The sequence below is a fragment of the Pinus tabuliformis genome, chromosome 3_2 (genome assembly GCF_031772625.1).
Source record: "Pinus tabuliformis cultivar Carrire ecotype Pingquan chromosome 3_2, CPIR1, whole genome shotgun sequence".
In the NCBI taxonomy this organism is placed as follows: Eukaryota; Viridiplantae; Streptophyta; class Pinopsida; order Pinales; family Pinaceae; genus Pinus; species Pinus tabuliformis.
In genome coordinates this window covers 33,001,419-33,012,807 of record NC_142302.1, presented here as the reverse complement: position 1 = coordinate 33,012,807, position 11,389 = coordinate 33,001,419, and the positions used below count along the sequence as shown (strand labels likewise).

At 34.5% G+C, this 11,389-nt stretch overlaps 1 non-coding gene across 1 annotated transcript; it reads left to right on the top strand.

The window, feature by feature from the left end:
* Positions 1 to 2,891: 2,891 nt before the first annotated feature.
* On the top strand, positions 2,892 to 2,964 carry TRNAK-UUU (transfer RNA lysine (anticodon UUU)). Its single transcript has one exon. It is a non-coding gene; the product is annotated as a tRNA-Lys (tRNA).
* The last annotated feature ends 8,425 nt before the right edge of the window (positions 2,965 to 11,389 follow it).

Here is an 11,389-nt window from a genome sequence, read left to right as displayed (position 1 = left end):
CAGTTAATTCATCATATGTTGATCTTTAATCAGTGCATCAAATCTTCATTAACCATATAAACAGTAACCAGGTGCAATAAAAATAGAATAGATCATCACACATAAGAAACACAAATGAACACCATGATATAAGGTGGAAACCTAATGCGGGACAAAAACCACCTGCTGTTGTCTTCCTTTAATATAATAAAAACCTGTTTACAATCTTGTACTGTCACAGACTCATACCAATACGCAGGCACCCACCTGCAGAAGGCTACAACCTTCTCTCATTCTCCAGCTACTACTGGAAGGGAGCTACAACCCCCTAGCTCTTGTACTAGTCGATATATTTACTAGTACGTAGGCGTCGGCCTACAGAAGGCTACAACCCTCTCTTGTTTTCCAGCTACTACTAGAAGGGAGCTCCAACCCCCTGGCTCTTGTACTGGCTGATATGTTTACCAATACATAGGCGTCGGCCTACAGAAGGCTATGACCTTCTCTCTTCCTCGAGGGACCACGTTTCATAAATTTTTATATTGGACCCATCAACAACATTGAAGCACAAAATCAATCACCACTGCAATACAACCATCAACCACATCTGCATCATCAATCTCTGAATCACCCACAACTGAATCAACCAATCAGAATATTGTCATCATAACACAGTCACCAGAACATAGAGCAGAACCCAGAACTCTGCAACAACAACCAGATCCAACTGCAACTTCAAATATCATACTTCATATTGTATATGCGACTCTGATGAGCTGAACCAGCGTGTATACGCGCTTTTACCAAAGCGAACCCGCGTACAGATCTGCAAATATTTACTCATAACTTTGCAGCTATACCAGACATCAGTCATACCCAAATCATAACATTTATAGAATAAAATATGCGTCAGTAATTCAGATCTAGTCTATCCATGATCAAACCACATAATGATAATACATTCCAAGCCTTAAGATCCCGATCCATCATCCATCATCATCCACATAGGTGCATCCTTGGTTCAGATCAAGCAAAGCATCACAAACCCATAACCTGCAGACTGGATCTCACACTTCATCAGATATTCAATACTTGCTCCACTTACACACCTTGGCCTAATGATCTTCTCCTCCTTATATAGTTTTAGGCCTTTCTCAATACCATGGACCAAAACCACTTAGGACCAATACCTAGGGTCAATACCTCGAACCAAATACCTTGGACGAATACCATGGATCCAAATACCATGGACCAAATACCACGGACCAAAACTTAGTTTTCCAACATGTACGTGCCTTTCCTTCTGTGAAAGTGCGTGTGTATGTTATACGCTTCTTTGAGTCTGCTAACCTGTGTGTATACGCTCCTTTGTCACGGTGAACCTACGTATACCTCTCTCTGATCATTAATTCTTTGATATTGACTTGCTGCACTATGATCTGTCATATGAGTGAGTTGCCATCAAGGACAACACCTGTATCATAATGCCAACATTCGCAGAAGGTGGCTGTTCCATAGGACGATTCAGTATCAAGATTGGACCATTGCGTTCCACGAGGATGAAAAGCGCCAATTCTACAAAGCTCATCAACGATGGTCAGAGGCGGTTACGTTTTAAATGGAGGTCAAGTGACAACTCGAAGATGTGGTGGTGAAAGTGCGGTGTTTGCAAGATTCTAGAGTGGATGTGGGTGCTGATGATGACCATATCAGGCAAATCTGATAAAGAGTTATTTATTGTTATAATATGGGTTTTTTATATTTTCTACATGTAAGCATTAAGGTTGGGTGTTGAAAGTAATGCTTCCATGTAATGTGTGAGTTTTCATTGTGAGTCCCTAGGTATCAATCTAGAAGTAATCAGTTTCCTATGTGTGAGTTGTAATAGCTGCCTAGATGTGTTGTTGTCAATGATCTAGATACTATAAATATGTAACCCTTGATATCTATAAAATATATTGTGTTTGGTGTTGTGTTTAATGGATCTCTTTGCTTTCTCTCTATTTTCTAATACTTTCTTGTTCCCATAAATAGACCCAGAAGTAGATGAAGCAACACCAATAACAGAGTCAAAGTCAGAAGCAACTAGAGCATCGATGGAGTAACTAATGCAGTGAAAGCGACAACCACTGATAGATCATAAGCAAGCAGCGAGAAAGTAAAACTCATCTCTATTTGGAATTCTTCATATTATTAGGACAATGCACATATGAGCATCTCCTTTGTAATAAGGCAGCTAGGAGGTTACAAGGCGGTGAGTAGGTGACAAATTTGTTGTTATTGTTTGCTATAACAATTATTGGTGAAACATGCAGTGGACATAGATAATGAAGTGTCAACGTAGATAATGAAGTCTTATCCTGACTACTAACATGACCATAATCATTGATTTCAAACAACATTGTGGAGAAGTTTGAGGTGATGCAGAGCCTATTTCCTTGGACCATTCAATAGAATTTGCCAGATACTATACAAAGAGGTTCAAAACATTCAATAAGATTTGTCAGAACATAATCAATAATAAATTTAGTGTTTTTAAATAATTATATATTTTTACAATTATGGAAAAAATTAATTCCAAACCCAAAATATTTATGTCCAATCATATATTAGGTTGCCAATCAAAAATTCGAAAAAATCAAAATCATTTCAAATTAATAAGTGAAACTTACAATAGAAATCCTAAGGGCCAGCGCTCTTGATCTAATTTCCGTTGTTAAGTACCTCACTTGTTATGAGTTCATGAGGTCAAATCTTTTCGATACTTTTAAGATTAGAGCATAGTACGCCGAAATGTATGAATCGAAGTAAAATCGATAGGTGGGAAGGAGACCGTGGTTAACGCTTTCGTTGGTTTTTTTTTTTTTTAAAGAAAACTGTTATTCAAATAATTTCTACCGAGCATAAACAAAGCCGTCTTAGCTCAGCTGGTAGAGCGCGTGGCTTTTAACCACGTGGTCGTGGGTTCGATTCCCACAGACGGCGATGCGTTATCAAAAACTCATTTTTCCCGCCCGTTCAAAATCTTTTCCAGCCAAAAACATACGCGTTTTTATTCTGACTTTGTGACACTCGGTTTCTTCGCAACCTGTGATTCTGGTTTGTTGGTTTTGGTGTATTCTGTTTTGTTTTTTTTTGGTGCCAAAATTGGCGATTTCGGTTGTATCATTCACTCGTATATTTTCTGTAAATATTAATCTGTGTTTAATTCTGTACATTAATTTTCGGTAGTGTTAGCTAGGGTTTATATCCCAAGCAACAATAGAGGAATAAGCGGTCTAAACACACCTCAACCATGGGCTTGCACCATGTAAGTACTCATCCTCTGTTCAAAAGCATAGATGTCTTCTTTTTTCCTGATGTAAGAAAAACCGATGTCTTTTTTTTCCTGAAGTAAGAAAAACCGATGTCTTCTTTTTCCCTGAAGTAAGAAAAACCCTGCAATATTCAAGGTTATGGTCCTAGCTTTTGTTAATATAATTCAAGATTTTGATGTGCTGTTATATTATGGTAAACAAAATCTAACCACCTGAAATAATTCGTTGAAATAACCCGTTGGGGGATTTGTAGTGCAAAATGCCTTTAGGTTTCAGACGATTATCCTATTTGTTTATATCCCAAAGTAAGCTCTTAGCCAATTGAAAAAGTTTTTTTCAATTTTAAAAAACAGAGGGGAAATGGATGTTCGCTTAAAGAACAGGAATTTAAACGTATCAACTCATAGAAATTCACTGCGAAAATTAGATATCCAAATAAGAATCTCAAGATAATACCAAGGATCACATAAATCCGACTCAGTCTGAATCTAAATGATGAATTAAGCAGACGAAAACAAAATTTACAACAGTTAAACTGGATGCTAATCCGAATTTCACATGTAAAAAAATATTGCAGTAAAAGATATTCAAGTAAAATTAGAGCCACAAAGCTAACATCATTACTAATGGCAGAATCATCTTATTCTCAACTCTGACAACGACAGTAAACATTGGAAATCAGCAACCGTAAATTACTCACGAGAACAATGGAAACTGGACACATGCAAGTGAGGGCCATTGCAGATTTTATTAATTTGAAAATGTTCTCTTCTGGGTTAACGAAATAGAGAACTCCTAGAAAGTTTCTTGCAGTAGATTGCCCTGCCCTTTCATTCTATCCAATGGACTTATTATAATCGTACAAAACAATTTCTCTGTATTCTTCACAGCCCTTTGGACTCACTCTGAAAAGAAAATGTATATCGTCACTTCTGTTTTTGGTGCTTCACAAGTGTCTGCCACAGTGAAGAAATGGTGAATCTACAACAAAGAAAAAACAAAAGAACTTCAAAATTTTCTATCATTGACTCATGCCCATATTTCATTAGCTAATGGTCATAGAAACTAACTTGTCATTCATTACAAAATCAAACACGAACACATGTATAAATCAGTGATGACATAACCCAAATACATCAAGAGCTATTTCAATATGTAAATGCATGTAAAAGGGTTATCATCAAAGGCAAGCAATTTAACATCAATTTATTCACACACTATAATCTATCATTCCAAACAATCATATTCAAAATAAAATAACAGAAATAGAAGTAGAATAAAAAACAATCAATCATATTTAATATAAAACCACCAGAGCAAAATAAACTTATACCCTGTAATACATCTTAAGCAAACCAGAATGCTTTTCGTTGTCATTATCATGCAGAATGCTTTTCGTTGTCATTATCATGTTCGAATGACCTGTAACTAAAATAAATGCAGTTTTTTTTGCGGCTGGCAATGTTAGAGCCACAATTGCTATTACACCAAAACCCGCAGGTGTTAGTAAACAGACACATCGCTAGATTTAAGCACATGCCACGAAACACACGGGGAGCATTGATCTTCTACACCGCCATTAACGGAGAGCCAACAATCTCCCCCCAACGCGAGCCCAGTGTGTTTCGAACTCCCACAAAACACACAGGGAGCATTGATCTTCTACACCGCCATTAACGGAGAGCCAACAATCCCCCCAACGCGAGCCCAGTGTGTTTCGAACTCGAGACCTCTGGCTCTGATACCACTTGTTGGAGTCACAATTGTCGTTACACCAAAACCCGCAGGTGTTAGTAAACAGACACATCGCTAGATTTAAGCACATGCCACGAAACACACAGGGAGCGTTGATCTTCTACACCGCCATTAACGGGGAGCCAACAGGCAAATAAAATAAATGCAGATTTCTTGTTGTAATAATTTCATGCTTTAGCCTTTATGGTTAATCCAATGGATGGAGTTTTTATTATTAAAATGTTTTTGCAATTAAAAGGTTATGGATTTAATTTTCTAGGTACTTTCGGCCAGGTTCTGTGGTTGAGCCAACAAAAAGTGAGAAATGATCTCTATGAATGACTCTGCCTAATACAAATATTCCATAAACATAATGATCACAGATCTCCTAAATCCATAAACCACATTTAAAAAAAATACATATACAAATAAACAAATTTTCATATCATTGAAACAATCTATCATCATGGTGCATAATAATCAACATTGATGAGAATAAAGTTTAAACAAACCGGCATACATACATTCAAACCAAAGTAATGGTGATAAACTAGTTTAGTTACCTTAATTGTAATGCACATATTTTTAAGCCAATACATAATGACTACCTTAAGCATAAAAGAAGTCACTGTGTTCTGTCTCTTGATAGCAAGTATTTATTATAAACTACCGTCATAATTATACTATTGAGATGTTGGACTCCGAAACCAAGGCACTCCCCCAAGCATTAGTTTCCAGGCCACCCATCGATCAAAATCTAACCCAATAGTAGCTGATAAACAAAACTAAAAATGACTTCAAAAAGCCTTAAGAAGTCACCATGATTTCATCTGTTGATAGCAAGTACTATTATGATAAACTACTGTTATAGTTACTACTAATATGGGAAATTCCCAGGACAAGGCACCCTGGTAAGTAATAGCTTCCAGGGGCACCTAGCGATCAAAATCTGAATTTATATCAACCCAAGAATGGTTGATTTCAAGCATGAACAAGCCCTATTTACTTTTCCAGAGATATATGCATTCCAGGTAAATTGCAAAACGGTCAGGCATAAAATCATCCTGCATATGGCTGTATCAACTTAAAAATTTGAATTCCTTGTGGGCCAAGTAATCCACCTGAAAACAGGAGCAACAAAATCTTAACCAAAACTAATCTCAATCAAACAACCACAATACCATCTCATTAAAAACATGTGTAGCCGAGCAAGATAACTGAACCAAGGCATCACAAAGCTCTAATTCTTCATCTCACATTTTTAATTTATTCTATTTTAGTTTGATCTGATTTCTCATATTTTTTTGTTTATTAATATTTTTGATCCGTAAACAAGGAACTTATAACCAACGTAGATCTTTTGTGGAAGTTAAATATCTCTTCCCTGTCTGAGTCTTATATAGAGTGTTCTACCTTCAGAAAGGCTACTAGGCCTCTGTCCTTAGCACTGTGAGAGGATCTCTTCTGTTCTTGGTTTTCCTTTGTTCTTCTGATGGTTGTACAGTCTGCAACAAACCAACCAGTGCCCTACTGTTGTGCAATGTAACCATGGCTAAATAACAACCATAATCCTTATCGAAAAAGAATTCCAAACACCAAATCACTATGCGACCAGTCATGGGAAAAGTTGTAACTGTTTCATGTTGCAGCCCATCCCAATATTCCTGCAAGTAAAGTTATAAAATGTTATGACATAATTTGATAATTTTGCGTCAACAGTGATGGGATTGTTCAATCATATGGCACGCACTTGAACAACAACACTGACAGTGTATTGTGGCAGAAGGTTAAAGGAGGCGCTTTGCAAATTCAAATTCATGGACAGTTGACCAATAAAGTCATAAAAAATGGCATTCCTTTCGACTCATTTAACTTCATAACAGGTAGGGGATGCAGCGGCATTATCTCCTTGAATAATTTGTATTTCTACATCTTCCTTCAGCCTTTCATGATTGTGTTTGGGCGCCATTTTTTCTTGCCCTACATTGGATTCTTTACACCCGAAAGCTACTTATATCCAAAAGCTTTAATCCAACACCTTTCTACAAGGTCCAACAACCTACTTAGTTACGGATGGGAAAATTGTGTTATTGTCTGTCGTTCTTGTGATGGGAACAAAAACCTCTTGACTAGTCTGTTGTTAGACAGATAAAAGCAAGACCGATCCTCATGAACAGATGCACACTCAAATTGGTTGTAAAACGCTGAGGTACAGCAAGAATGAATTCCTAAATTTAAGAGCCCGAATTAAAAATTCAACTGTAAATTTGCAACAAAAGAAATAATCATGTCCACTGATCTCAAAGCTTTGGTGAAATGGACAGTCTGGATTTGCTGAGTGTTGGATTCCATTAGTGTTGTATATGCCAGGGAATTAATGTTTATGTGAGTGAACAGTTGTGTGGCCATGAATGTGTGAGGGTGTTGTCCCAAACCATACAAAGAAGTTGGTATTAAAATTAAGAGCAAATCAATCTCAAGCCATTGCTTCCTGCTCATCCCTCTCAACAGAGAATCACAAATTGATTAAGTTGTTGGATTTAGAGACGTCTAATTACAATAATTAAGTTGGACATACGTGCATTATGATTATGATATCAAATACTGTCAGCAAGATTACATTTATGTAATGATTAAAATATGCCAAAATAATGTGATTAATTAAGTCATGGCATTATACGTATTTAAATAAGGATTTGGATACAAATACATATAGAATAATGTTAAACAATTATAATTGTTAATGGACCGATTATAGTTGATTAAAATAATTGCAGTAATAAATTTGAGCTGAATAAGGAAATCAGAATCTATTCTGATTGATTTCAGTTTTTTCTGGAAAGTTCCTGATTTCAAAATCTGATGAAATCCGAAATTTCAGATTTCTTGACAGACTTGTTTCAGCTAAATTTCGGCTGCCCTAGGATTGGGGTTTTGCACTGCTATAAAGGGGCTGAGTCTCCAAGGCTTGCGATCAACTCAGAAAAATTGTCTGCTCCATTGAAGACTAGATACTCTGTCATTTAGGATAGCCAGAGAAAAGGATTGCAAGTTCTTGGAAGGATTCAAGAGCCAATAACTCAAGTCAAGACCAGGAGCCTTTGAAGATGGAAAGTAAGTTCCGCTGTGCATTAATTTTAATTTCTTACAAAGGAGTAGATCTTGGTTAGGGTTTAAAGTAATTAGGAAAACCCACAAAGTAAAACCAACATAAGTTCCAATGGCCAACAATTCATATGGATGTTACTTGAAACAACCAAAAAATTATTAGGTTGGAAATTGCCATCGAATTTAACCACAAGAGGACAATGACTGTGTTTTACTATGCATAATTTTCATTTCACATAATAAAGAGATAATAGGATTTAACATGAACTATACATCTATACAAATGAAATCTAAAATGATAGACACATCACAAGTAATCGATCACATAATGTGAATGGACAAAGTGATTTACCCTAGAAATCTAAATGGGAAAACTAACTTTGAGTGGGGCTTCAATTTGTCTGGTGCAATGCAACTTTTTATTCTATTTACATATTTTTTTCTTGGTCAGCAAAAAGCCCTTCAAAAGCAAAAACTATAGAGGAAACAGAGAGATCCGGAAGTAAGGGGGAGGCCAACAACCATGACCTTTTGTTTCCCAATCTTCAGCCTTCTTTCCTATTCCATTTTTCCTGTTTCATTTAATTTTCTATTTTCATTTTTTTGGGTAAGACTTATTCATTTTTACATTTACATTACCTTTTACATAATTTAACTAGTGTTATTTAATGGTGTAGTCTAACTTATAGACTAAATGACCTTTTTCACGACCATTTTTCCTATTAATTTTAATCAAAATATGATAGAGATTTTTAAAAACTTGAGTCTAAATTGTTTAATCTGCATAATTCGAGTGCCCAGAGCTTTTTCAGGGTGCTAAATAGATTTATACATTCAAAATTGTATTTTAGACAACAAAAAATCTTAAAATTATATTGATAGATTACATTTATGCTTGGGAACCGCTCCCAAGGGTTGGGAAACCGGTGCCAATGGTGTGCTTTGGAACTATATGGGAACGTTCCCTTTTCAGCACGGGCTGCAATGGGAGTTTGGGAAAGTTCCAGGAGATTTGAACACTGTTTTTTTTGGAGTTTCGACATTCCCTGGGGTTGGGGAATACAAAGCCTGAAGAGAAATATGTTGAACTGCCCACAAAACATGAGCTTAGGTTGAAACCTTCGCAAGAAGAAAGGCCAAAGACATCCTTAACACTAATATCCTTAATTGAGAAAATGGAGCAATCTCTCAATGGGTTAAGGAAGTGTGTGACACACCGCGATATCTGGGATGTCAAGCTGATGAGTATTTCTTTTGTTGTTTATGTATATATATTGCAGAAGATTGTGTGTGCATATTGTATGTGGCAGTCAATGCTTAAACATTAGAGTTGCTTTACTTTTTCTCTTAAGAATAACTAGAGAAACATATGCTTTGTATTTTTAAGCCAGATTGTTTCGAAGACCATATCTAGAATGTCATGCTGATGAGTATTTCTTTTGTTGTTTATGTATATATATCGCAGAAGATTGTGTGTGCATATTGTATGTGGCAGTCAATGCTTAAACATTAGAGTTGCTTTAACTTTTCTCTTAAGAATAACTAGAGAAACATATGTAAAATTGTTCTTTTGTATTTTTAAGCCAGATTGTTTCAAAGACTCATCATGTGTCATAATGAACTTGACATTTTAATATTTTATATATATAAAAGGGAGAGACTCAGAGAGAATATATTTATATATAACAGAGATTATGTATTATATATTTATATATTTAAATTTATTTTAATATTTGAATATTTTGATTCAATATTAAATTTGATTATTATATAAATTATATAATTAAAAAATTATTTTTATTTTTATATTTTTTATTTTTTTATTATATAATATTACGGCTCCTGATTAGGAGTTTCCTATAAATTTTGGGGAACCCAAGTTACCCAAATTTCCAACATTCCCACGTTCTAGAAACTCATACAACATAGTATTTATGTATTCAAAATTGTATTTTAGATAACAAAAAATCTTGAAATTGTATTGCTAAATTTTGGTGAATTCCCCATACCCAAGTTACCCAAATTCCCAACATTCCCACGTTCTAGAAACTCATACAACATAGTATTTATGTATTCAAAATTGTATTTTAGATAACAAAAAAACTTGAAATTGTATTGCTAAATTTTGGTGAATTCCCGTGAAAAAAACTATTTAATCTATAAATTAAACTAAGCCTTATTTAATTATCAAATTTAAATTACAGGGATTGAGTCTTACCACCCTTCATTAGTTAAATCTATTTGAAATAAAAATATATATTTATTAAAACTATCTCTAAATCCTTTTATGATAAATGCAACGTCCATTAAGAATTTTGGAACCGTTTCAAAACTATGACAGTTACTATTCCAGAGAATTTCTTACCATTAATTCAGAAATGTACGAGCTAATTAAAATACATTAAACCCCGAGGATTCCATGTCTCTCCATTTTCAAAGTTACATGCAATTGCAAGTTTGTTTGCAAGTTCAGCTACAAAAAATATATGCTTTCTTAAAACAAAATGGTCAAGGATGCCAACTGATTGTGGTGGCAGCGTATTATTTCCCAAATCAGGCTTTGAGCAGCCAAGGGCCAAAGCTCCTTTCTATATTATGGTAAGCCTAGTTGCCTTGATGAAAAATCAAACTCACATCCCACATGATTCTATCCAAACCAAGTTTACAAGCCTGAGATGCAACCATATATGGATTTATCCAAGGGCTTCTTCAGAATTTTTAACCAAAATCGTATTCCAAACTTACAATTTTTAAATGGGTATAAACAATACGATCATGGTTCTACCACTCAATAACTGGTATATATCTATTTTAAGTCATTTCACGGGTATAGTTATTTTTGTTATTAATATATTTTTATATATTTGTTAATATTAATTTATATTAAAATATTTTATTTATAATTATCAGATATTTTATTTTATACCATATTAAAATATCTACATTTTTTTCAAATATATATGAAATTGATATCATGTGTTAAAATATTTTTGAAAAGTATGAAGTTTAAATATTTTACATTTTTTTTTTCACTTCTAATTATTTTGCATGAAATTATATTAGGTCATAAGAAAACTAGTTGAATATGCATATCATATTTTTTTTCCTTTTTTATTATAGCCAACATTGTTTTTCTATTTAGAGAATATTTTATTTTTATTTTATTTTAAGAGAACATACTTACATATCACCTTCACACTAGGTTCTAAAATTAATGGACCACACTTTAATCATAAATCTCTTTCCAAAAG